Source organism: Oryctolagus cuniculus, chromosome 4 (assembly GCF_051225735.1).
Source record: "Oryctolagus cuniculus isolate XC-2025 breed Fujian yellow rabbit chromosome 4, ASM5122573v1, whole genome shotgun sequence".
Lineage (NCBI taxonomy): Eukaryota > Metazoa > Chordata > Mammalia > Lagomorpha > Leporidae > Oryctolagus > Oryctolagus cuniculus.
Genome location: NC_142870.1, coordinates 51,866,670 through 51,892,346, shown reverse-complemented (window position 1 = coordinate 51,892,346; position 25,677 = coordinate 51,866,670). Strand labels below are relative to the sequence as shown.

At 36.3% G+C, this 25,677-nt stretch overlaps 1 protein-coding gene across 5 annotated transcripts in view; it reads right to left on the bottom strand.

Annotated features, from left to right (window-relative positions):
- Positions 1-25,677, bottom strand: part of EPHA6 (EPH receptor A6) — a 1,031,027-nt gene that overhangs the window by 282,198 nt on the left and 723,152 nt on the right. The window lies entirely within an intron of this gene.

Here is a 25,677-nt window from a genome sequence, read left to right as displayed (position 1 = left end):
TTTGTTTAGAAACATTTCTATAAAATTCTCCATGAAATCATTCATTGACTCATTACTTATTCATCATTCAGATTGTGGCATAAGGCTTGGGAGTATGAAGAAAACTAAAGTACTGTTTTTCATCCTCTAAGAAGATTATCTTTATTGACAGATGTAATGTATACACCTTAATAGTAATATAGTAAAATTGTTTCTGAAATGGAGGTGCATTAAGTGGAAGATCATAAGAGAAGAGTGAGAGAGTGGCAATCATAATGGGAAGAAAGGAAGATTGATAAAGGAGATTATTCTTAAGTTATATCTGGAATGCCTAGAAGAAATCTAGAAATCACCAAGGTAGATATTGGGACATTTTAGTTTAAAGAAACAACACCACAAATTGTACATACGGACAAAATCACACAACATCTTTAGAGGTTGTCTATGTGTACTTTGAGATGTTTGACCTAGACCAAATGCAGAAGCAGAAGTTGAAGAGACAGGCAAAGAGTAGATCAAGAAAATTTAAATTGACTTCAATCAATGTGCTTATGCTTTTCTCAAGTTATTTTAATACTCAGGTTAGGAGTAGAGAAAGAGATATGAGTTTACAAAAAACTGCAATTTTTGCTGGAGACACTAGCTCCTGCAGATATAAGAGAAGACACTGCCTGAAGATAAATCGAATACACAGGAAAACAAAATTGAGACAGAAATTATTAGAAAATGTAAGAGACAGAGAGAGGGGTTGTCTTCAGTCTTTCACTATTCCCTTGACTTCTCAGTAAATGATACAATAAAAAAAACTTTTCATTAAATGAGTTTGTTTTTTGTCACTTGAAGATGAAAGTCCTATTCAATATAATTAATTAAGAGGAATTTGTATGTATGAAAACGTTTCAAAAAGTTCATGGAAATGGAATTAAAATGGTTGTTTTGCTGAGAAAAAAAGTGAAATTCATGTATACAGGGTGTCTTCAAAAAGTCTGTGAAAATGCCTATTATAAAAACCTATGGCTGGTGCCACGGCTCAATAGGCTAATCCTCCACCTGCGGCGCCAGCACACCAGGTTCTAGTCCCAGTTGGGGCGCTGGATTCTGTCCTGGTCACTCCTCTTCCAGTCCAGCTCTCCGCTGTGGCCCGGGAAGGCAGTGGAGGATGGCCCAAGTGCTTGGGCCCTGCACCACATGGGAGACCAGGAGAAGCACCTGGCTCCTGGCTGCTTCAAATCAGCGTGTTGCGCCGGCCACAGCGTGCCAGCTGCAGTAGCCATTGGGGGGTGAACCAATGGAAAAGGAAGACCTTTCTTTCTGCCTCTCTCTCTCTCACTGTCCACTCTGCCTGTCCAAAATAAATAAATGAACCCTATGTATGTTAGCCGGGCCATTAGAGAAGAAAAAGAAATGAAAGAGATACAGATTAGAAAAGAGGAAGTCAAAATGTCCCTATTTGCAAAGACATGGATTCTCTATGTATAGGAACCAAAATAAGAGAATTTGGCAAAGTTGCAGGATATTAAATCAACACACAAAAATCAACAGCATTCTTATATACCAATAATGTTCTGGCTGAGGAAGAACTTAAAAGATTATTCCCATTTAAAATAGCTACAGAAATTAAATATCTTGGGATACATTTAACCACAGATGTGAAAAAGGTCTACAATGAAAATCACAAAACATTAATGAAAGAAATAGAAGAGGACACAATAAAATGGAGAAACGTTCCTTGTTCATGTATTGGAAGAATTAATATCATTAGAATGTCCATACTTTCCAAAGTGATTTATAGATTGAATGCAATCGCCATCAAAATTTCAAAGACATTCTTCACAGGAGCAACAAATGCTAAAATTCATATAGAAACACAAGGCCCCCAAAAGCCAAAACAATCTGAAACTATAAAAACAAAGTCAGAAGCATCATAACACCAGATTTAAAGACATCCTACAGGGCTATTATAATCAACACAGTTTGGTATTGGCATAAAAATAGGCATATAAACCAAGGAACAGACACCAAAGTCCCAGAAATTAACCCATGCATCTACAACAAGCTGATCTTTGATCAATGAGCTAAAATCACTCCCTGGAAAAAAGGACAGTCTCTTAAACGAATATTGGGATAATTGGATTTCCACATGCAGAAGTGTTAAACAAGACCCTTCCCTTATACCCTGTGGAAAAAACATCAACTCACAATGGATGAAGGATCTAAGCTTAAGACATGAAACCATCTAATTACTAGAAGAAAATAGAGGGAAAATGCTGCAAAACACTGGCCTAGGCAAAGAGTTCTTGGGTAGGACCTCAAATCATAGTCAATAAAAACAATAATAGACAAATGGGATTACATCAACCTAAGAAGTTTTGCACAGGGAACAATTAACAAATTGTTAACAATCAAATTGAAAGGACAACCTACAGAATGGGAGAAAATATCTGCAAGTTATCTATTAGGTAAAGGATTAATATCCAGAATATATAAGGAGCTTAAGAAAATCAACAACTACACAGCAAGCAATCCAGTTAAGAAATGAGGACTGGTTATGGAGACACATTTTTTGAAGAATAAAACACAAAAGGCCAACAGACACATGAAAAAATGCTTAGGATCACTAGCCATAAAGGAAATGCAAATAAAACCCACCCTGAAGTACTCCTGCATTCTAGTTAGAATGGCTATTATCCAAAACTCAAAAAATAACACATGCTGGTGAGACTGTGGAGAAAAGAGTACTCCAATATATTGTTGGTGGGAATGCAAATTGGTAGAACCATTTTGGGAAGCAGTATGGAGATGCCTCTAAAAGTCAATAAACCATATGACCCAGCTATGCCTCTGCTGGAAATATATCCAAAGCTAGTGAAATCAGCAAAGGAATGACATATTTGCACTGTCATGCTTATAGTAGCTCAATTCACAGTAGCTAAAATATGGGAGCAACCTAGATGTACATCAACTGATTGGATTAAGAAAATGTGGTATACATACAATGATGGAACATTACTCAGCCATAAAAAGAATAAAATCCTGAAATTTGCACCCAAATACATGAACTGGAGTTCAGTATAATGACATATGTCAGATGCAGAAAGACAAATATGTTTTCTCTTATTTGTAATAATTAATATACAGAGTATAAAAAGTATGTGGATGTCATATCATTTGGCATATAGTTATAAATATTGCTTCACCAAATCATACCATGTACATGACAATATAACCATCTTTCCCCACATTATATCATTATCATGTACCTCTCACTTTATGAGATTAGTATCTCTGTTTTCAAGAAAAGTAGTATATATGTGTATGTATATAGTATCCACATATGAAGTGCATGTGGCCAAATGTTAAAATTAGTATGAAAAGTAATAAACTTATAAAAAAGGAATAGAACACTCATTAAAAAGACACATTTATAAGAGTTTTAAAAAACTTACGCACATCTGTCTGTGGCTCTACCTTTCAAATAAATAAATGAAATCTTTAAAAAAAAACTTATGCATAGATTTCAAAAAGAAATTTTGTACTAAAGTAAAGTTACATTTTAAATCTATTTTCAATCAACCTTTAAGAATCTTCCATATACTAACATAACTAAAAGAGAAAGTGGAGGATAAGTAGGTCTTAATTTTTCTAAACTTGGCACTAGTAAGTTATCATTCACTTTGTTACTTGAACTGGATATTTCTGAACTTTACGATTTTTTTATTTTGATGCTAAACAGAGCCTCTTCAGTCAGTTTCATGACTGAATGAATAGGATTGGAAGGCTATGAAGAAATGGAGTGGAGATGATCTTTACCCTTCTAAAACAATGCTTTGCTATACAGAGAACGCTCAGTGTTCTGTCAGGAGAGATTTTGATTTATTTTCTTTAAGAGACTGATAGCTTCAGGTGGGAAATCAGCCCTGTCTTTTCAATGGTTAATGGACCTCCTTTTTGATTTAATGAAACTGTGTAGATAAAGAAACACACAAACCAAAAAACCCAAAAATATAATCAAATGAGCAGACAACATTTCTGGCAAGTTTAGCAAGACAACATGTTAAAATCAGAGTGTGAGAGAATCTCCCTGTTTTAAAACTATCTAATTATAAACTCATTACCACCAAAGTACTGGAGCTAAATAAATTAAGGTCCATGTAAGTCTTCTCCTTAATTTTCACAGGATGACAACACAGATTTGAGGCTGCAGTTATCTGGTATATGGCTTTAGTAGACGTATTTATGGATACACAGATAAGCATCAATGTTGGAGTTCAATTTCTCTTAGCTTTATCGATCCAAGTAGATTGCCTCAAGTAATTTAAATCCCAGGCATCTAACAGTGACTAGCCATGGCTTTATGCCAAAATATTTTATTATCCTAAGGTAATATTTTGGATCATTTACTGAAATCCAGTCTAAGGAACACCAAAATTATTTATCTTAAATATTACCAATCACCAGGATTGGCTCTGGAGAGATTCAAAGGGAGTCACTCTATTTTTAAAAGAATCCACCCTACAGTGCCAGAAAACTGTGGCTCCATCACTCTCTCAGGATTCCCTCTGTTATTTATGTCATGTTTCTCCTCAAACCACATGTCTGAAGTCTACAAGATACATATTTTGTATTACTAACAAGGTAGTTTGAGGCATAGCATTACCCTGCTACTTACTACTATTATTTTCAAGAAAAAAAAATTGTTATTCATATTGATCTTTCACTAGATTTTTCTTCATTGCCCGGGGAATCAAGTTAAGTGAAAATCGAGGCATAGTATCATCCTCTGCAAATGCGGGAGTAAATATCTCTTAAAAGTTGAACTGGGGTGGGCATTGTGGAGCAGTGGGTTAAGCTGCTGCTTGGGATGCCAACACCCTGTACCCCAGAGGATGAGCTGGAGACTGGGCTAGTCAACTTCCACTTCAGCTTCTTGCTAATATCAGTAGGAGGCAGAAGTTAATGACCAGCCACTAGGGTCCCTGCCACCCACGTGAGAGACTTGGATGGAATTCCTTGTTTCTGGCTTCAGCCTGGCCCCACTCTCGCTGATACCATGGGCATTTGGGGAATGAATCCCCAAATGGCAGATCTCTCTCTCTTTCTATAACTATGCCCATCAAATAAATGAATAAATCTTTTCTTTTTTAAGAGTTAAATTAGGGGATGGCATTAGAGTGTAGTATGCTAAATCTCTGCCTGTGGTGCTGGCTTATGTCCCGGCTGCTCCCCTTTATATCCAGCTCTGTTTATGGCTTGAGAAAGCAGTGGAAGATGGCCCAAATGGAAGACCCTGAAGAAACTCCTGGCTCTTGGGCTCTGATTGGCCCAGTTTCAGCCATTGTAGTCATTTGGGGAGTGAACCAGCAGATGGAAGATCTTTCTCTCTGTCTTTGCCTCTCTCGGTCTATAACTCTACCTCTCAAATAAATGAATTAAAAACCTTAAGAAAATAAAGAGTTGAATTAAAGGGATGAAATTTCCTGACTTATCCATTCAACATGAAATATAAAAGAATAATGCATATTATTTATTTTTAAATGAGTATCTTCACCATGTAATACCAATTTTAGAGAAGCTGGGTGCTTGCCATCATGGTAGATGAAAGATAAGCCTCTTCCTAGGTGCTGATGGTACGTGTTTAATTTACAACAACCAGAATTGATTTCAGGATACAAATAATGCTGCTATCCTATTTCTGCCAGAAAGAATTGAGCATCACGAACCTTGTCAAAACTAAAATCCTTTTCTTTGGCAGACAAAAGGCAATTGATCAAAACCCTACACAATGAGACAAGCTATTTCCATTTGTGCAAGCAAACTTTTTCCACAGCTTATCCAAGGAACCATGCTACAGAACTGTGCAACTCAATAAAACTTCTTTCATGGGAACATTACTTCTCGAGTTTCTTTTTGATGACTCGGAACACCTGCTTTGAAAATTTTCCAGGCCAGAATCATCTTTTTTTCATGATATCATGTGGTGTGAGATTCTGGGCTTTCCATCTAGAGTGTGTCTAATTGTGGGAGCACATTCAAATCTGCTTCCTAAGGATAATCTTAGCTTTGCCTACAGTCCATTTCAGCAGAGGCATGGTGAGGCTTTATTTCCACTTGGCAAAACATTTTCTGGGCTTCTCAATTTTTAAGGTAGAAAGATTTCTATCTCTCCATCTTATCATTATACTCTTTGGATTGTGTTCTCAGCTTTCATGAAAGACTAAATTCAAAATTCTTAATAAGTATCCTCTGTGATGTCTGTTCAGCCCTGTCTCTGAACATAGCCTCCTCTTGCAGAGCAGGGCCTTGCAAAGCTGTTCTCTCTGTCTCTAGGACACAACCACCTGAGTGGGGTTAGTGATGGAGACCTGCCCCCAACTTGACCAATCACATTCCCTCTTTCGTTCAGGAATTTAGAATGAGCATTCAGACTGGTGGTTTTGGTGCACGGTTGAAACTAAAGTAAATGCAACCTTGTAATCCAGACATCTTTTCATAAATGAGCACAGATACAGGTAAAATGAATTTTTAGAGGACAGAACTCAGGAAATGTGCTGTGTGTGTTAAGGAAAAGATTGATTGCCTTTGTTTTGTGAGTTTTCTAGGGTTTTTGTTTCAATGCTTTTTGAAGTATAGTCTGGGGCATTTTTGCACCACACTCTACTTATCCCAGCTCCTGTAGTATTTGATACCTGCAATAAAATGGTCACATCAGGGTATTCTAATTTTAAGTAGTGAATACGCAAAATGTATAGAGAAGAAATCTGCAGCAGGTTTCTCTGCTTATCATCTGCAGCATTCACTTCTTATCTATATTTTCTCTTTTGAAGTAACTAGGCATGGAATGGATTCTGTAACTTCCTTTCTCCCTCTATTTACTCCCACCATGGAAAAACCATCTTCAGTTAGTTACACTTGACCTTGGATCTGTCAAAGTTTGTGGTCAGAAAACATCACATAAAAAAAAAAAAAAAACAAACATTAAACTGCACTTGTTGATTAAACCCAGCTTAAGGCCATTAACCTCAATGCCCTCTACATGTCTTTCCTATGGCATTTGGCATTCCTTATTTTTATTCTCTCGCTGCTACCAAAAGTCTTAGAGGCAAAGATGGCGCACACATGCTGCATCTCTAATAATAATTTTCAAAATGAGATTCCATTTTCTGGTCCTAATGTGTTTTGAACTCAATCATTTTTAGGGTTTAGAAATATGGAAATTAAAATCAACATTTCTATGTTTACAAATCAAACTTTTTGAGAAAACAGCTTTATAAAAATTAAGAATTTAAGTATGATAGATTATGGAGAGGGAAAGTCATGTTTGTCATTGCTTAAAACATGTTTCTTTTCTAGAACATTAAATTTGTCCCCATTCTCTAGTAAGTGATGTCAGTGACTTAGATTATATGTATACATATGTTTGAGAATATTCTGTTAAACCAAATTCTGGATGATTAACAAAAGATGTAGCAGAGGTCATTTTTAGCCCCTCTTAGGACACTGGCTGCTCCACTTCCAATCCAGCTCTCTGCTGTGGCCTGGGAAAGCAGTAGAAAATGGCCCAAGTCCTTGGGCCCCTGCACCCATGTGGAAGACCTGGAAGAAGCTCCTGGCTCCTGGCTTCAGATGGGTGCAGTGAACCAGCAGATGGAACAGCTCGCTTGCTCTCTCTCTCTCTCTCTGTCTCTGCCTCTGCCTCTGCCTCTCTGTAACTCTAACTTTCAAATAAATAAATAAATTTTTTAAAAAATCCTTAATCATAAAAAACACATTGAGAAAAATTTCTAAATTCCATATACTTATTAGCTTGATGAATTCATGTGCTAAGTGTTTTTTTCTTTTCCATTTTTTCCCCAGTAATAGAGGAACATTTATCTAGTTATAAATGAACATTTTTACATTCTTCGCCTTTTGAAGATTAACAAAAACCATTTTGCTATTGTTTTCATTTTCCTGGGTTTTTTTGCTATCTCCCAGTTCCCATGGTGTAAACTATCAAGAATATTAAGCAGAGGATGCTTTCAAGTCATGGACTAACTTGGACTGCTCCATCTCTCCTTATTATGTAAATTTTTGGGCTTTTAGAGGCTTCTAGAAGTCACTTATCAATGCAAAGATACAATAACCCACATCAATTTTCTGTTTCCTTTCCTTTCCTTTCATTTCTTTCCCTTTCCCTCTCTTTCTCTCTCTCTCTCTCTCTCTCTCTCTTTCTTTCTTTCTTTCTTTCTTTCTTGTTTTCATCTTGCTTTCTAGTAAAGTATTTCCCCTTCTATCTGGAGCAGTAGGTGCACTGTGAAAATGGTAACATACACAGTTTCATATGCAGAAGTGTTTTTTCTGCATAAAGACTTAACAGATTCATTTTATCTACTTCTATTAATAATCTTAAGAACAGGGTAAAGTCTGATTATAAATGATACAATTTTATAACCCTTAAGAATATTGCTGAATTTCAGCCAGAAGGAAATGCAAAGGTACATAACTGGCTTTTTTTATTTTGACAGGTAGAGTTAGACAGTGAGAGAGAGAGAGAGAGAGAGAGAGAGAGAGAGAGAAAGGTCTTCCTTCCGTTGGTTCACTCCCCAAATGGCCGCTACAGCTGGTGTGCTGCACCGGTCTGAAGCCAGGAGCCAGGTGCTTCCTCCTGGTCTTGCATGCAGGTGCAGGGCCAAAGCACCTGGACCATCCTCCACTGCCTTCCCGGGCCACAGCAGAGAGCTGGACTGGAAGAGGAGCAACCAGGACAAGAACCCGCTGCCCATTTGGGATGCTGGTGCCACAGGCGGAGGATTAACCTAGTGAGCCACGGCACAGGCCCCATAACTTGCCTTTTTTTTTTTTTTTTTTAAGAAAAACACTAAAGACATTGAATTGGATATCTTAACTGCATTCTTTTGTTTAATACAGTTTGAAATCTATCATCCCAGTGGGCACTTATGCAGGATGAAGAGAGGAAACAATAAAAAGACAGCTAGCTAGTTCTAAAAAGGTGTAACTCCTAAGATGAGTAAATATGAACAGTGGGAACTGAGTCTCTATGGATAAGAATTAGCTGTCAACAATTTAGAAGGATTCAAAAAGCATTCTGAGCTTCAGTAAAGAACATAAGAAAGAAAAACTGGGCTAAGATTAATTGGATAAAGTTTTTCATTTCTAGTTGAAAACTGCAGGGGATTCCACAGAAGGTGCCCCTGGCAGGGGTGGGGGTGGGGGGGAGGGCTGTCTCTTTCCGGAATTACATTATTTTTATTATTATAAAATTATTTCCTTTTTCTTTAAGAAGATGAGTAACAGCTGAGTCAAAGCACAGGATAATGCCAAAAATCATACTAGACTTAGTGAAGGAGTGTCTCTCACAAGAAGAATAGAATTATTATAAAAACAAATATTCCTGGAGTGCTTACATGTACCACTCACAGTTTTAAACACTTCACACACATTAACCAATTTAGCTTTCTCAGCAATTATGATATAGTAATATCAGTATCTCCATTTTATAAATGAAGAAACTGAGATACAGAGAAATTATTTAGCTTCTCCATGGTCACACAGATACAAATGGCAGACAAGAACTAAAATAAAGTCCAGTTCCAGAATTTGAACTTCTAATCACTGTGCTATACTGACTGTTCCATTGAGACATTTTATGTCTTAATTATCTCAAACACATTCATTTAATATTTACATATTTGACTAGCATATAGACCAGACGGACAGTATTCCTGGGTCCACAGTGTGCTACTACTGCAGCTGCTTGATGGAAGCTGTGTGATTTGCCTAGTGTGCTGGTTATTTGGTAACTCATGAGTTCAAATGTGGAGACTCCTTGGCTAAGTCCAGTTTCCTAGTGCTTACATCTCTAGAGGTTGCACGTGAATAGTGGATACTCTGCAAAGTACTTTATATGCATTGACTCCCTGCGTAAACCAATAATATTAGAAAGTAGGTGATATTCTTATCCTTGTTTCCAGATGTGGAAACTGAGGCACAGTGTGGTTAATGACTTGCTCACAATCATACTCACTTAAATTTAGAAAGTGATAGAGTCACTATTGAAGTTCAGGGTTAAAACAATGTTTGAGCTTTTTCAGCATCTTCTTAAGTAGTTCAGTTCTTCATTTATTGTTAATGTCATGAATCAGTTGCCATCATGAAAAGCTTACTTCTTCCTGTTTATTTATATCCTTTCCTGGGTCTCTTCAGGGCTGAGGCAAATCCCTCCTACATGGAGTTTTTGCCAGCTGCCTAGTTTGCAGAAACAATTAGAATTACAGTGACAGTTAACATTTAATCATCATTTGTTCCATTTGTCAGATGCTGCACTGGACATTTGTTATATTAGGAAGCAGGAACTGCTTAGTCTCCATTTCAGCTCTACTTTTTTTCGAGATCACCTCTAATCGTCTGTTTGAGATGAGTTTCCTGGGACACAGAATCTACTATGGAGCTTTCTATGTAACAGGCTGATTGTGGGAGGGACCTCAGCAGGAACATAGAGGGAAGTGTAGAACTTTAGAATGTCACCTCCAGGATAGAAGAGGTTTTAGTCTATTTCTGCTAAATCCCTAGCATGTAGAACAGCACTTGGAATGCAGTGGATACCCATAATATTTGTTGAATGAATGACTGCACAAGTGAATGAATAAATTTATAGTCTCATGAGGAAACCAAAGCTGTAATTTATTCAACTGTCTTCTGTGGCTCCTGATACCTGGGGAATGGCAGAGCTTGGATGCTGTTTGAGACTTCACTAGAAAGTTCTTCACATTTAGAGTAAAGGAATTTATTCTAACATACTCCCTTTATTTTTACTGATGAGGAATAAAGGTTTACAGGAGAACCCCCATGCAGCAACAGGCTGAGTCTCATGTCGCCTAAATGAAAGTATCATTTTGCTTTTACCAATTAGAATATACAACCATGCGATGCAGCCTGAGAAAAGTCAGTAGCACTTCTGTGTGGCATATTAGTCTTGGTGTCTAACTCAGCTTTGCTGAAAGATCACTTTTACCTCTGTGCTGTCTAGATCCATGAAATTTTCAGATAGCTTACTTTTCAGCATTTCTCAAACTAATTTTCTATGAAAGTTTGTTATGGGATGATTCATCCCCAGCATTCCCAGGAGGCTTTGGCAAACAGTTTATACTTTACTGTATTTTTAAAGTCTAGAGAGCAAATATGAACCATTGAAGAGAGATATGCAGGCTTACATGGGGGGCAAGAGCAAGCATGTGTTTGAATTCATATTGATAATACTCAAAATTCCAGCACCTTTGGAAGGTGAAGTCTGAGGGCTACAGTAACCTCTGGGAAATTTGGAAGATATGACAGCTACAGGAGTGACTATGAAAAATATTTTTGGTAAGTTTTATTCTTTATTTTTAGTATGAATAAACTGTAAGCGAGGAAGTAATTAGATGTGTTAGCAATGGTTCTAGGAAATCAGCTATGCTGAGCTCAATTTGACTGGCTTGCTTGTTTCTAAAACTACGGGGAGCTGAAAACAAAACCAAAATCAACTCGGCATGTTTGAGCCTCAGTGGCAAGATAAGAGATGACATTCCATGGCTCCCCAAAGCCTCATGTCTTATATTTTTTGTACTAACATCATTATACCCATCACTCCTTATGACTGACCTTGTACTCAAGGATAAAACTTCTTATTCTCTAACTAGAGTATGAATCAGAATCACTTGGAAGGCTTTTCACAACTAAATACTCGGTACTGCCCTCCGAATTTTAGTAGGTTACTATAGGTTTGTCCTCTTTGAAACTTAGGTTGAGGGAGGCTGGTGTTGCGGCACAGTGGGTAAAGCTGCCACCTGTGACACCAGCATCCCTTATGGGCACTGGTTTGAGGCCTGGCTATTCCAATTCCAATCCAGCACTCTGCTAATGTGCCTGGGAAAGCAGTCCCAAGTCCTTGGGCCCTTGCATCCACATGGGAAACCCAGAAGAAGCTCCTGGCTCCTGGCTTTGGACCGGCCAGCTCAGCTCCAGCCATTGCGGCCACTTGGGGAGTGAACAGGAGGATGGAATATTTATATTTCTCCCTCTCTATCTCTGTAACTCAGACTTTCAAATAAGAAGAAATCTTTTTTTTAAAGAAACATGTTGAAAATTAATCCCCATTTTGAGAGATTAACAGGTGGGATGTTTAAGAGATGATCAGGGGGTCTGGTGTTGTGGCACAGTGGGTTAAAGCCCCAGCCTGCAATGCCGGCATCCCATATGGGAACTGGTTCGAGTCCTGGCTGCTCCATTTCTGAACTAACTCTCTGCTATGGCCTGTGAAAGCAGTAGAAGATGGCCCAAGTGCCTGGGGCCCTTGCACCTGCTTTGGAGACCTGGAGAAAGCTCCTGGCTCCTGGCTTTGAATCAGCTCAGCTCTGGTCATTGTGGCCTTTTAGGGAGTGAACCAGCAGATGGAAGACCTCTCTGTCTCTCTGTCTCTGTCTCTCTCTCTGTGTGTCTCTACCTATCTCTGTAACTCTGTATTTCAAATAAATAAATTAAAAATTAATCAAAGAAGGAGGTACCTTTCTCTGAAAGGAGGAGAGAACTTCCACTTTGACCATGGCCTTGTCTAAATATGATCAGAGTCGGTGAACTCAGGGGGCTTCCATAGCCTTGGCAGCTCATGACAAGAGCCTAGGGTGATTACTGATGCCATAAACAAGAGTGTCAGTTTGTTAAGTCAACAACAGGAGTCACTGTGCACTTACTTCTCATGTAGGATCTCTGTCCTTAGTGTGCTGTACATTGAGATTTAATGCTATAACTAGTACTCAAACAGTATTTTTCACTTTATTTTTCTGTGTGGGAGCAAACTGTTGAAATCTTTACTTAATGTATGCTAAACTGATCTTCTGTATATAAAGAGAATTGACAATGAATCTTGATGTGAATGGAAGGGGAGAGGGAGTGGGAAAGGGGAGGGTTGCGGGTGGGAGGGACATTATGGGGAGGAAGCCATTGTAATCCATATTCTGTACTTTGGAAATTTATATTCATTAAATAAAAGTTAAAAAGTTAAACAAACAAACAAACAGGTATTCAGGGATATGTCTCCATGATTGAATTAATAAATTAATGAGTTATCTCAAACGTGAGTCTGCCTAGAAAAACAACAACAAACCCAACCCAAAATTAGTGGGAGGAAAGAAATTATTACAATTGGAGAAGAAATAAAAAAAGACACAAAAGATCAGGGAAATGAAGAGTTGTTTCTTTCTTCTTTTTTTAAACAAAACATAATTGATACACTATAGGCCCAAATCAATAAAATCAGAGATGAAAAAGGAGTGGATACCACAGAAATAAAAAGAATCATCAGGAATTACTACAAATAGCTAGATGTCAACAGATTGCAAAATCAATAAGAAAAGGATAGATTCTTGGACAATTATAGCCTACCAAATATGAATCCATGAATGCACAGAAAACCTAAACAGGATAGTAATCAAATTGATAGTGAATTAGTAATAAGCACCCTTCCAACAAAGAAAAGCTCAGGACCTGATGGCTTCACTGCTGAATTCTACTAGGCTTTGAAAGAAGAACTAATTCCAATTCTTCTCAAGCTATTCAAAACAACTGCAAGGGAGGGAATCTTCCCTAACTCCTTCTATGAGGCAAACATCACCTTAATTCCAAAACGAGAAAAAGGTTCAACAAAGAAAGAGAACTATAGACCAATAAGTCTGATGAAAATAGATGCAGAAATCCTCAGCAAAATACTAGCTAATCAAGTCCAACAACACAACAGAAAGATTATTCACCTGGATCAAGTAGGATTTGTCTCCAGCATACAGGGATGGTTCAAAATATGCAAACCAGCAGATATGATACATCATATTAACAAGTTGAGGAATAAAACCATACAATTAATAGGTGCAGAGAAATCATTTTTTAAAATACAACATCCTTTCATGATAAAAACTCTAAGCAAATTGGGCATAGAAGGAACATTCCTCAACACAATCAAGGACATTTCTGACAAACCAACACCCAGCATCATACTGAATGTGGGAGAAGTTGGAAGCATTTCCAGGAAGATCCAGAACCAGACAAGGAAGCCCATTTTCACCTATTCAATATAGCTATTCAATATAGTTATGGAAACTTTAGAGCCATTAGGCAAGAAAATGAAGTCATGCAAATTGGAAAGAAGAAGTCAAATTATCCCTGTTTGCAGATGACAGGATCCTATATAGGGAAATCAAAACACTCTACTAAGAGACTATGGAAACTTATAAGAGAGCCCGGTAAAGTTGCTGGATCCAAAATCAACACACAAAAATCAATAGCCTTTGAATATGCAATGCCATGATTGAGAAGGAACTTGTAGGATTAGTACCATTCACAATAGCTAAAATAACAACAACAACAAAAAGACTAAATTCTTTGGAATAAATTTAACCAAAGAGGTTAAAGTTCTTTATGATGAAGATTACAAAATATTAAGGAAGAAATAGAATGCACAAAAAATGGAAAAAATCTTCCTTTTTCAGGGATTGAAGAATTAATATAATCAAAATGTCCCTCCTACCTAAAGCAATTTATAGATTTGATGCTATTCCAATCAAAATACCAATGACATTCTTCTCAGATGGAGAAAAGTTATGCTAAAATTCATATAGAAACCTTATAGGTAAAGCAGTCTTATACAACAGAAACAAAGATTTCAAGACACACTACAGGGCTGTTATCATCAAAACAGCCTGGTACTGTCAGAAAATAGATGTGTAGATCAACAGAACAGATAAGTAACTAGAAATAAATCCACATATCTATAGCCAACTAATCTTTGACAAAGGAGCTAAAATCAATCCCTGGAGAAAGGACAATCTCTTCAACAAGTGGTGCTGGGAACATTGCATCTCCATGTGCAAAATATGATACAAGACCCCAACATTACACGTTATACAAAATCCACTCAAAATTGACAAACAATATAAATCTATGACATTATACCATGAAATTACTAGAGGAGAGCATTGGGGGAAATTCGGCAAGACATTGGCATAGGCAAATACTTCTTGGAATATACCCTAGAAGCATAGGAAAACAAAGCCAAAATAGAGAAATTGCATTACATCAAGCTAAGAAGCTTCTGCACTGCAAATTCAAGGGGCAACTGACTGAATGGGATACGATGTTTGCAAGTATGTAACTGATAAAGGATTAATTTCCAGAATCTATAAAGAGCCCAAGAAACTCAACAACAACAAAACAAACAATCAAGTTACAAAATGGGCAAGAAACTTGAACAAGCATTTTTCAAAGGATGAAATTCAAATGGCCAACAGACACATGAAAAAATGCTCAGATCACTAGCAATTGGGGAAATGCAAGTAAAAACCACAATGAGATTTCACCTCCCCTCAGAATGATACTCAAACAGAAAGCAAAAAACAATGAATCCTGGTGAATGTGTGGGCGAAAAGGTACACTAATACATAGTTGGTGGAAATGTAAATTAGTGTAGTCATTGTGGCAGACAGTTTTGAGATTCCTCAGAAATCTGAAACTAGCCATCCCACTATGGGAAAGACCTAGCCATCCCACTCCTGGGAATTCACTCATAGGAAATGAAATTAGAAAATGAAAGAGTTATCTGTACCTTTGTGTTTATAGCATCTCAATTCACTAAGTGTTAAATCAACCGAGATGTCCATCAACTGATGATTGGTTAAAAAAATGTGTACATACACACACACACTATGGAATACTACTCAGTTATAAAAAAGAATGAAATTCTGTATCTCACAATGAAATGGATGCAATAAAACCATTATACTTAGTGTAACAAGCCAGTCCATAAAAGACAAATATCATATATTTCCCCTGATCTGTGGTAATTATTAGAGTACAAAAATATAATGTATATGAGTGAAATTGACATTTTGAGATTTGATTATTGCACAGCTCTTGTCTCCATTGTTGAAAAAATATTTTTTCTTCCTATTTCTTGAATTCTGTGGGTTAAGCTTATAATTATAAAATAAACTGAAAGTATGTATGGTAAAATCTTAAAAAAGAATTAGAAAGGGAGGAGGAGGGAGAGTGGGAACATGGATGGGAGAGAATGTATGGTAGTAAGTATCACTATGCTCCTAAATTTACATATATGAAATACATGAAATTTATTTTTATATAAATAAAAAATGGAAAAAAGAGTGAGTCTGCTATAGAAACCAGTTTTGTGAGCGCTCTCATCCTCCTTCCCTATCACTCACCATGTGATGCACTGGATGTAGCTCCTTGGCCAAGGATCAGAACTATCAGCTCAGACAAACATCGTTTCTTTTTAACTTACCCAGTCTAGAGTCTAGAGTGTTGTATTACTAACAACAGAAAATGAGCTGAGACACATGTCTAGTGTGAGGTCTGAAACTTGGCACTTCTGGTATACTCCAAACTGTTGCTGTTGATGATGCCTGTAGTACAGGGCCCACATTTTGAAAACCTAATCTTCAGCATATTGAATGCTCTGTGCTCTCTTTGATCTTGATGCTGGCACACTTACTGTTCTCTGTTCAGAAAAAAACAGAGACTCCGAATACTCTCGTCCCATTTGTACTCCTTCCCCTACCTCAGTATTAGTCATGGTCAACTTTTATCAAACTTTAGGTCTCCTTTATGGCAATATTTCCTTTTGGGAGCTTTCTTTAACATATTTTTTTTGTGTTTTTTCTCTTGTTCTCCCTACACATCACACCATTACCAAGTAATACAATCTTATTTAATATTCTGAACCTCTCACTAGCTGTTGAGAAAGCTGGGAACAAGTTTATTCTCCTTTTGTCTTTGAATCATCAATACCTATCTTCAGATCTGGCCCATCCATTACTGTGTTTTGATTGCATGAAGCAGTAGATGAATAAGTTGAACAATTAAACATGTTTATTGTTTGCTTAACTTTTCTTATTTGCCCTACACTTTCCCTCTCATCTATTAAATGTAAGAAAAAAAATCAGATTTTGAAATAAATTCACTTTACTTCCTAGGAAGTAATACTTAAATATGTAGCAATACTTAAAACACTATCTATTTCATTCATTTGTCTTATAACAGGAATAGGAAGTGTGCATGAGTGCCCAATACATGTACTAACTTCAGTAATATCGCAGTGCTTATTGTTTGCAGAAATGCTGATGTTCATCATCGAAAAGTTATTTACTCTGTTCTCTGGTTATGTATCCAGTAAGTATAAGATAGTTATTTTTAAAAATAACAAGCTGTAGGGCAAGAGCATTTTTTAAATGTATGCTCAGTTTTCCAAAACTTTAAGAGAATATGAAATTCAGTCTTTTGTAAATCAGCTATTTTATATCTGGAGGTAAGGCTGCCATATTCTGCTTCTCTGCCTATCTTTACCATACAGTAATGTGCTCACACGTGTCATGCCTGGGTTTGTGCACACACAGCTAAATCTTTTAAAGGGCTCTGTGATTTTGCCAAGAATTCTTATTACTCAATTTAAATTCACGGAACCACTGTTTCCCTTGAAAAGGAAAGTGTAATGCAAACATTCGGGCTTTTAATTTTTCACACAGGCCTAAGAAGAACCAGTGTGTTTATTTTATAAATGTCTGTCCATTAGATATTTTGACCTCATGGTGAGATAAAGCAAAAAGATGGCCTTTGCATTGGGTTAACATAAGTTTTAAAGTTGTTACTTTAGATAATTTTATAATTTATGAAGGGAATATCATTATGTTCTTGGAGTTGTACCTACAAATCATATTGAATTTGTTAAAAACTAAATAAAAATTAAAATAAAAAAAGGGATAAGGGAAAAATAAATCAATTTTACTACATAATAGCATTGTACAAACAAAATTTTCAAACTATGCATCATATTTTGACATGGGTATATCATATTTAATACTTATATATTTTATATGAAATACTCCAAGTCATTCTTGGACATTTTGAAAACTTTTATTCAACTCAAATTTTCTCAACTCTGGGAAATGACAGCTTACTACACGGGTAGAATTCAATAGAGGAAATAAAAATATAGAGGAAGCAAATATGTGCTATTTCATCTTTCCAGTAAACAACTTCGCACAGAACAACTGCTTCCTAGCATCATATCTTCTAACCTTTCCTGTAAGAACCACATTTGTGTGTCATCATCATATATCTGTAGGCTAGCTGGAGCTCCTACATTCCATAAGAACCTACTGACAACACAGTTTTCCTAACTGCCTTCTTGAGGCTTAGTACACAGTCATGCAACAAACAAGGTCAACCACAATTAATACTCATTTCAGACCACCATCTGGCTAAGAATGAGAGCATAGGGATTCTTAACTTTGCTCTGGATGCAAGAAAGCCACTTCAAGATATAATTCAATAAAGCTGATTTGTGTAATCTGAGGAATGACACAAAATCGTCACGTATTACCTAGAAAATACATTTTTACACTACATTTGGAGCAGTTTGAAATGTCTAAGGAATATTTTTGCTCTCTAGGAGAATCCAAGGTTGTAAAGTCAAATAGCTTGACATAAAAATTCAGGCAACTTGTATGATGGCTGATAGAAGAAAAGCCATCTGAAATCAAGTCAAATTAAAACCAGACATTTGAATGACAGAAATAAACTGTTAGTAATTCTACAGTGAGTTTTAGGAGTGAGCCTCAGGAAAACAGCGACCATACATTACTTTATCATTCTCCCCAGCATCTAAGTATACCACCTGCTATTAATATATGCACAAAATAAACAAAAAAGAAACTGAAAATACATAAGTAGAACAATAAAATGTAGGTGATTTGTTTGAAACAATAGATGTATGATCACAGAGCACTTAGCAACTAACATCAATGCATTTAATATACATTGAATACCTTCTATCTGCCAGAAGCAAAGCTATATGAAAAGTACAAAATGTCAAAAGAAATACAGAAACATCAGGCAAGAGTACTTTCCTTCAATGCTAAGATGAGTAAGTTTTGAGAAGTAATATATAGCATAGTGACTATAGTTAACAATACTGTGATGTTTGCTTGAAATCTGTTCTGTTAAGACAGTCAATTCACACCTCCCTCCAACACATACATTTAGAAAAAAGGTGGGGGTGGGAGTGGTCCTTGATTTAAAAAAATTTTTTCTAGTAAAGGAATGATAGTTACATACCAAATAAATAATATTTTAGTATAAGCAGATGTATGTTTTTGTCTTGTAATAAACCCATCTTCTGTTTGTTACTTCCCTTTTAGATATGAGCCAAATTGTAACACTGATTTTTGATATGCACATTTTACAACTTCTAAGTACCTGTTAATAGCTAATGATTTTCTTTTCAGTCCATTTGGTAAAGTTATGATCTCTAATATTTTTCATATTAAGGTCTTCAATCTGTCTCATGGTACATAAGCCATGATCCTTATTTGATCTAGGCAAAATTGGAACATAATATCTTTTCTGTCAATACAGTTTCTCTTAAAGTGAGACTTCCATTTCCTATGCAAATAGTTTTACACTTCTTCAAGACCCCAACTGCATTATTTTGACCCTTTGGAGCATTATACTTGGTCTACCATGTGTATGTTAAATGAGAAATCTGTATTAGATACATAATGACAGATAAATAATTAGAATCATCTGAAGAAAATCTGTGTTCATATTCAAGATGCAATATTCTAAAGAGAGATATAATTATTTAAAGGATGGTAAAGACTGGGAAGCAGTAGATGAAGACTCAAGTACTTGGGTCCCTGTCACCCGTGCAGAAGACCTGGGTGGAGTTCTAGGCTTTGGGCTTTGGTCTGATTCAGCCTTGCTCGTTTTGTGCTTTGGGCAGCAGATAGAAGATTGCTCCCTATCTGTCTCTTTCTGCCTTTCAAATAAAATGAAAATGATAAAAAAAAATTAAAATGAGGTCTCATGCCATAATATTCCCTATCCCAACACTTACTACCTGTAGTAAAGTACAGGTAACTTACTGCATTCTCTAGCACTTCAGTTTTGTGATCTATAAAATGGGCATGATAATGGTGTCTACTTCAAAGGTTTTAAGTATGTTAGTGGATGGAAAGAACAGAACAATGTCTGAAACATAATTAGAATTCAACAAATACTATGATGTTGTTGCTCCCAATATTAGAAGTTACATATACTTCTATCTCAAACTTCTAAACAAAGCAGAAATTTCCTTTATAACACACTGAACAAGTACGCAGTTAGCTTCAGTACAAATTCTTATTACTTGAGGTCTTCATTGCCTTCCCAAGGCAGGCTACTTTATATTCAGACAACTTAGCTGCTAGAAAATTCTTCTTCCCAACTGATGTTTGCATTTAGATAGCTATGGCTGCCAACACTGAAAGTGTGCTATTCACTGGAGATTATTTCAAATTAAAGTCTTATATACTGGAATTTGTCCTCCTCTGGGTAGAGTCATAAATATGAAATCTGCCTCCTTTTTGATTAATTAACTTTTTTATTACTCCACCAGGGTCAGCTGGTACTCTTTCTGCTTCATGCTCCACCATTAATAATCATTCCAAAATTTCTGGCTGCTGTTAATAATGATGTAGCTAATTTCATCTTCAGTAATTGAAGCAGTACAGATTGTGCTTCAACCAACAGAGTGGATCAAACATAACAGAGATTTAAAAAATGTTTAAGGAAGAAAATATGTTAACCATGGAAGTATCATTTTATTCTACATAAAATGACCCCCAGTTTTAGAATTAACAATTAATTTGCAATTAAAACTGCATATATTATATTTTTTGCATGACATAAGCCAGTTACAGCTTGTTATCCAAAATAAAGCAGGCAATAATGCTTATCTGTGGCAAATAAAATTCACAGTACTTTTTTTTTGAGTGCTATTTATTCTTTCATGTTTTAGCCTCTTTGAAAATAGTTTATTATATTTATTTACTTAAATGCATATTTGAACCTACAGTTACGTGCAAGATATTTAGTGAGACTTGCATATATTTATGATATAGCTTTTCATTTCAGAGTTTACAACTTAGTAAAGAAGTATGCCTGTGCTCAATAGAATACTAGAGAAAGTCCTAGGAAAGAAGGTTAATTAGTCACTGGACTGATTAAGAACATGTCAGAATGGGTGTCATGTGAGCTACATTGACCATTTTTAGTGTGATAATTTTCTGAATAGTCCACTCAGAGGTCATTGAAGAACCTCGGAAATGACAAACATACATAATATTTTATGTATAAAGCATGTGAATAATCTAGGTTCTTCAGAGTATATGTTAATTTGAAGGAACTAAAGAGGAAAGATGTCAACCTGGATTAGATTTGGAGAGATCTTCATGTCTGGTAAGAAATTCACATTTTATTCAATAAAAATTCTAAAGGTTTAGCATTTTTCAGTATTTAAAGAGGTAAATAGAAAAATTAGTCAACCAGAATTCTAAAGAGTGCATTAGGACAGTAGAAACTGCAGGTATTACATTGCACCTTGGTTTTGTGGATTATATACCATGTAGAAATTATTAAAATAGGTAAAATTGCTTCAATATCAGACCATAGTAAAATAACTAAATCTTATGGATGTTTTTATAAAAAATGAAGTGATCCTTACATTTATATCTGTAACTTTTTTATAAATGTGTAAATTGTGACATAAGATTTTATTTTTAAATATCTACTGTGATTCAGTCATTTTTAATTTAAGTTGTTAATGCTCATCATGATTTTTGTGTAGCCATGATGTTTGCAAAAACAAGTAGTAAGAATGTTATGATTTTGAAAGGACTTATTTATTATTTGATGTTATTGTCTTAGTAGCGAACTAGATGTGGAACAAAGTAAGTTAGATATGACTGAAGAGAACTGAATTATAAACCATGTCATTTTGTTTACTTTAAAAGTTTGAACCAGATCATCAAATGAGAGACTAACTAGTATCCTCTCCCCAAACAATAATGCATAATTCATGCATTATGAAGTTAGTCAATTAAGGGTGGGCATTTGCTGCAGCAGTTAAGACACCACTTTAGGATACCCACATCCCATATGAAGTGCCTGTATTCAAGTCCAAGCTCCACTTCTGATTCCAGCTTCCTGTAATGTACACAATGAGAGGTAGCAGGTGATGGCTTAAGTACCTGGGTCCCTGCTTCCAAATGGCAGACTAGGATTGAGATCCTGGATCCTGGCCTAAGCCTGGTCCAGCCCTGGCAGTGCCAGACAACTGACAAGTGAACCTGTGGGTGAAGTTCTCTGTCTCTCTGCCTTTCAAATAAATTAAGAATAATTTCCAAGTAAGTTAGTTTATTAAGTGGAATAAACAAGACAAAATTTAGCAATAAAGTAGACATTACAATAGTTCAGGCAATAGTTGAGCAACAAAACCTATAAAAATGTAAACATGAGCCAACAGGGTAGGAAGAGAAAAGAACTGACACCATCAGTTGGGATTCATATTATCAAATTCTTGAATTCATGGTAAATCTACCCATTTCTTACCATTTTTCATTGAAATTCTCTATTGCCTTTAAATAGCATGCTTGAAAGAATGCAATTTAAGTCTAATCAGACAATAAAAAGTATCTTTTAAATTATTTCCCTTTCAGCTGTTGATTAAGACCCATTTTATGCACACAAACAAAAGGTTTAGACAACATATTTTCAAGATTCTTCTCAGATATTGTCTCATCAAGGGTTTAACCAAAGTCACTTTCATGACATTCATGATCAGAAATTCAGATCAAAGCTTTCATTTATTTTGTTGCCATTATCAGTTGGTTTGAGGGTTCTAATAGTGTTTCTTCACTCACTAGTTGCCAGAAGATGCTAAGGCTAATGAGTTTCTTAATTAAAAAAAAGGTATAATCTTGGGTGGGCATTTGGTACAGCAGTAAAGATGCTGCTGTGATGCCAGGATCCCACACTGGAGAGCCTGCGCCTGAGTCCTTGCTCCAATCCTGGTTCCAGCTAACATATACCATGGAAGCAACGAGTAAAGGCACAGATGTCTAAGTCTGTGAGTGTGAGACCTGCATTGAGTTCCTGGTTTCTGGTTTTAGCTTAGCCCAGCCAAGGCTGTTGTGTACAGTTAGGGAGTGAACCAGCAAATGGGAGATTTCCCTCTCTTTCTGTCTCTTTCCCCCCTTTCCCTTTTGAATAAAACAAATGCATAAATTAAAGTTTTTACAAAATTAAAAAAGCATAGTCTTATTAGAATTAAATGCATGCAAACTTCTCAGTGTAGAATCTTGAACATGATGTTTGAGTACAAATTCTACAGTAGACCTTCAATACCTTCAGGATACAAAAACCCTAATGTGTCCAAAAGAGCACCTTTGTTTGGACTTCAACCCCCCACCTTCATCTTCCACCATTTCACCACTCATGTATCCTCACTGCAGCAAATATCAAACCATTTGCTCTTAAATTTTCATGCTGGGGCTGATGCTGTGGTGTAATTAGTGGGTAAAGCTGCTGTCTCGATGCAGGCATCCCATATGGACGCTGACTGAGTCTGGCTGCTCCACTTCTGATCCAGCTCCCTGCTAATGGCCTGGGAAAGTAGTGAAAGATGGCCCAAGTGCTTGGGCCCCTGCACCCACATGGGAGACTGAGAAGAGGCTCGTGGCCCTGGGTCTGGCCTCGCACAGCTCCAGCTGTTGTGGCCATTTGGGGAGTGAACCAGAGGATGGAAGATCTGTCTCTCTCTCTAACTCTGCCCTTCAAATAAATAAATCTTTAAAAACATTTATGCTGTCTCAGGCCTCAGTGCTTTAGCTGCTCCTTGGCTACCTCTCTTTCAAGGATGAGGCCCAGTTGGATCATTTCCAGAAGCCTTTCAGGACCCATCTGTGCTGAAAAATGGCATCTTTTCTATGCTCCCATGTTCTGTTTGCATATTTTTATGAAAGGACACATCACCATTCTTGTAATTTTTTGTTTAAATTTTTCCACCAGAAACCTATATAATATAAATTATGGGAGTACACAGATTATAGCTCTTATTAGTACCATTTTTTTTAATCTTCAGGGACTCACACTGACTAAGGCACATATTAAGTTCTGTGTAGATTTTTCTTGAGCAGATGAATGTTGTACTGAGTCACTGGTGAGTATGGGGTCTTTCTACTGAGTAAATATATTTTTTCTATATAACATCTGAAGGAATTATTATTGCTCTGAAATTACAGTGAGTTGAAATTTAGATTTAAAACCAAACATATTTTTAATATTTAGATGGAAAGGGATTTTTAAAATTGGAACTGATTACTTTCTGTATAAGCCCCAAATGAACATAAAAGACTTATTTGGATTGATTTTATGAAATTTTTTCTGACGGAAGAGTGAACACTGCCCAGAAAAGGCAATGACTTGACTCTTCCTTGGACTAACCTTTCCTTGGATGTATCCCAGGCTTTGCATCTAGGCTAGGGCTTGACAGATTGGCAGAAAAATGATAGTCACTTGGACACAGTAAGTACAGTCCTTTGGCTATTTTTGTATAGATTTAATTGTGAAGTTGTGAATACTGTACTCTATTCCCAATAATTCAAACTCTTGTTTTAAGGAGTCAATTGCCTCCAATAGCATTATAAATGACAGTTATTGACATTTAAAATCCAGATCACAAGTCTTTTTAATAATTGGTTTATTCTTTCTCCCTAAGTTTTGTTCCTTCTTACTTACAAATGTCAGACAGTTTCCATGTTTCAGTTAGAAATAGTTATAAGAAATGATAAGATTTTGAAATCAATATTGTTTGTCAATGCAACAATAACACCACATTCCATCTGTGTTAGAACTTGGGACCCAAGTAGCTTCACTTCAAGAGAGTGATAAACTGGAGAAACGGTGGCTTATTTCATGGTTTTACAACTAACACTTCATCCTAAATTAAAATTATGGGACTCAGCAGGCAGGATGATAGAGTACTTATAGCACAGCTTTAGGAGGAAGACAGCCCTGAATTTCAAATTTTAGCGCAGCTTCTTACCGGATTCATGAATTTGAACCAATTCCCTAAATCCTTTAATCTTCTGTTTTCTTAAAAGTAAAATTAGGAAAAGAAAATTTGACTTATTCATGTTGAAAGGTCTGAATGAAAGAATACATGGAAAATACTTCACATCATTTTAGGCATTAATAAAATCTCATTAAATCTTACCTTTATTTAATCCATAGAAATTATTATAGTAAATTGCTCTTATTGAATTATTAAGATAGCATTTTAGCAATGATGGGAACAGGTTGTTATTATATTTATCTATTTGTACATTTTTCCAAAGACATATTTGGAAAAAGCAACCTATATTATCCACAAAACTATTTTGTAGTGAAATTTTTTTCAAAGACTTATTTATTTATTCATTTTTATTTATTTGAAAGGCAGAGAGAGAGGAGGAGAGACAGATAGTGAAAGGGATCTCCCATCCACTGGTCCACACCCCAGATTGCCACATCATGTGTGACTGCTTCAAGCCAAAGCCCTGAGCCAGGAGTTCCATTTGGATCTCCCACAGAAGTGGCAGGGACCAAGCACTGGAGACATTATCTGTGGCCTCCTAGGATGCAATAGCAGGAAACTGAACTGAAAACACTCTGATACAGGATGTGGACATCCCAAGCAGCAGTTTAACTTTCTGCACCATAACACCTGCCCCTAAAATGAGTTTCTGAAAGGCAGAAGGAAGTCATGGTAGAGCTGGGTTTAGAATGAGTAAGAAATTTCAA